The following is a 2,786-nucleotide window of genomic DNA, read 5'->3' as shown; positions in this document are numbered from 1 at the left end:
ACTTGTTTGAATCTGGTCCAGGTTAGAAATAATTCAAACTTTAAGTTCTAAGGTGGGTAGGTGCAGATGGCTCAGTCCTTCACACTCCAATAAGTGCTCTGGTCCAGCATGACATTGCTCTTAGACATGAACCCTTTACTAGTCCACAGTTCAGTGATGTGGGATTTTGTGTGGAAGGACTTGGACAATAGAAATAAATGATATAGCATGCACAATATACAGGTGACTATTCCCAGGGTGTGTGTCACTAGTTTATTTTAAATTCAGTTTCTTTGTGAGTGCTTTGAGTCACTTCACTTCCACCTTCAGTCACATAATCCAACTATATAAGGCAAAGTAATCTACACAGACAGTATGTATCATTTCCTCTTAAGTTTTCATAGGTTCAATCAGCTTCCTATTTTCTTGGAATGCTAGATCATCTTTTTTCTGTGTTTCTTAAGATATATCTTCTGTGGAAGTATAACAGACAAGTAAAGATGCTTCAGAACTAATTAGTCATTTTCCCAGTTTTCTCAGGGCAACAGGAGAGATCAAATTATATGCCCATATCTGAAATGTTTTCAACATTTACTGGGCCATGTCATGAGCCTCCTATTCAATGTCCCCAGGGAAATAAACATCCATGCTCGTGTGGGTGTGGCCCTGGAGAGCAACATGTAGATTAAAAGCTTGCAAGTTTCTCGCATGATGAAAACTAAAAGCAACATACTCCAGCGGAAGGGTTGTGCAAAAGGAAGAGAATGCAATTCCTTGTATGCCCATGTCTCTGAAAGCCCCATGTGGAGGTGAGGTCTGGTTGGGATGTGACGTAAACAGCATCATTCTCCTGAAGATCAATTGTTAAAACTGTCTTTTTGTCAGTGTAGTTTGTTTTACTCCTGGGATGTTGCTTTACTTTTTCTTTACTTCACATTCTTAGTCTACAGAACTAAGATATTGTGAACATACAGTAATGACAACAGAAGATATTGGTATTACTCAGGCTTCATTTGGAAAAATCTATACATTCAGAAGTCAGGGTGCACTCGTATGACTACTGCAAACATTTTATTTTTGATGAATCAGAATCATGTAAAGACTTGAAGTGGTAAAGAGAAGAGGAAAGAATGTAAAACTCAGCTAGGATGGATTGTTCTGTTTGGTTCTGTGTGTGCGGGCCGGGCGCGAGCCGGGCCCTTTTTCGTGCTGCACGCGGGCTGTGGCCAGCAGCCTGGGCACGCGGGGTCGGAGAGAGGGGCGCGACAAGCTAGAATTAGGCACAGACTCGTAGCGGTAGTTTTAAAGATTGTTTACTTACACCAGAGATGGTCGTGGTGTAGGCTGGAAAACTTGCTTGAGTTGCGGTTACAGACAGGAAAGAAGAGAGGTGGACAAGAGTTCTAAACTCGCGAACTCTAGCCCAATCCGGTTGGAGGCTCTAAGCCGCGAGCCCGTCGTGCCAACCGAAGAAAGTACTCGTCCGAAAGAGCTCTGAATAGACTCACACGAAGTTTGCTAGGCTCCATGGAACTTGTGCTCTGAGGTAGTCCGGTTGTCTGAACAACTATGTCCCTGTTGCCTGCTTGAAATGCACTGGGTCCGTAAGGCCCCCCAGCGCTTAGAGATCTTCACACAGCGTGAAGTCTCCTCCTCCTGGTGTTCGTGGAGTCCTGCAACTTGGGCGGAAACCACTCAAGCCTTTTATACGGCTAGCAAGCCAATCGCTAGCCGCCACGTGTGAATAATTTAGAACTGGCCCATAATGGGGCTCGAATTAGCATACAAATGGCGGGAACTCTTTGCAACGAGCATTTCTGTGCTGCAACAAAGAAATGCACCCTGCAAAGAAAGCTTCAAATTGGCGGGAAATTCTCCCTTGCACCGGGGTTCTCTTTTGCAGCAGAAAACTCCACAGTGCAAAGAAGCTGTAATTTAGCGGGAACAATTTAGCAGTGCCGAAGCACACAAAAACAAAAATCACACCCTTTGGGTTGTGACACTATGTAGCTGAAAGCCTTTAATTTCTGTGTGCTGTGTGTTACATTCCCAGTGGTTTGATGATGTGGGGTTCTGTAGAATTGCAGCATTTTGCATGTTCATGTTCAGGAGAAAACTTTGCTGGTGGGAGAGCAAAGAGCACTGATGGAGTAAACACCATTTTACTTAAATTTGGAGAAAGAAGAAAGAAAAAATTCTTCTGATAAGCTCATTTCCTCTTTTCCAAAAAGTGCCCTGTACTACCATGCTCTGTACTTATATCTAATTATTTATCTGTGTGTATCTGCATGTCTGTGCAAGGATTATGTAGAACTGGGACCTCGATTATAGTAAGGTCTAGAAGGGACCTCACAAGATCTGTTCCAGCTCAAGGTGGGAGCATGGCTTTTTAAACCAGGCTTGTCCAACATATGGCCCGCGGAAGCCAGGCTTGTCCAACATACGTGGGCCACCGTGGGCCCTCCAAAGCCATTTTCTGTGGCCCGTGGTGCTGTGACAGGAAGCGAAAGTAAATGCTGTTTACTTTTGTTCCCACCCCTTGTCCCTCCCCCAGCCCCTCAGCAGCTTCCTAATGGCTGCAGAAGGACTGGGGAAAGGACAAGGTTCCTACATGCACTGCGTCAGCTTGACGTTGCTGACGCAGTGCAGCTCCTCCCCTCCCCTGTCATTTCACTGTGTCCTGTCCTAGCCCCGCCCCTCCCTTCCTCATTTGCATGCTGGCCCTGCCCTGTGCCAGTCCCGCAGGTCGCGGTGCAGCGGGCGGGCAGGCGGGCGGGTGCAGGGGGTGCGGATGCCAGTGTGGAGGG

This window comes from Alligator sinensis, unplaced genomic scaffold (assembly GCF_000455745.1).
Source record: "Alligator sinensis unplaced genomic scaffold, ASM45574v1 scaffold109_1, whole genome shotgun sequence".
Taxonomy (NCBI): Eukaryota; Metazoa; Chordata; order Crocodylia; family Alligatoridae; genus Alligator; species Alligator sinensis.
The sequence above is the reverse complement of the archived record's forward strand: the minus strand, read 5'-3'. Positions refer to the sequence as shown.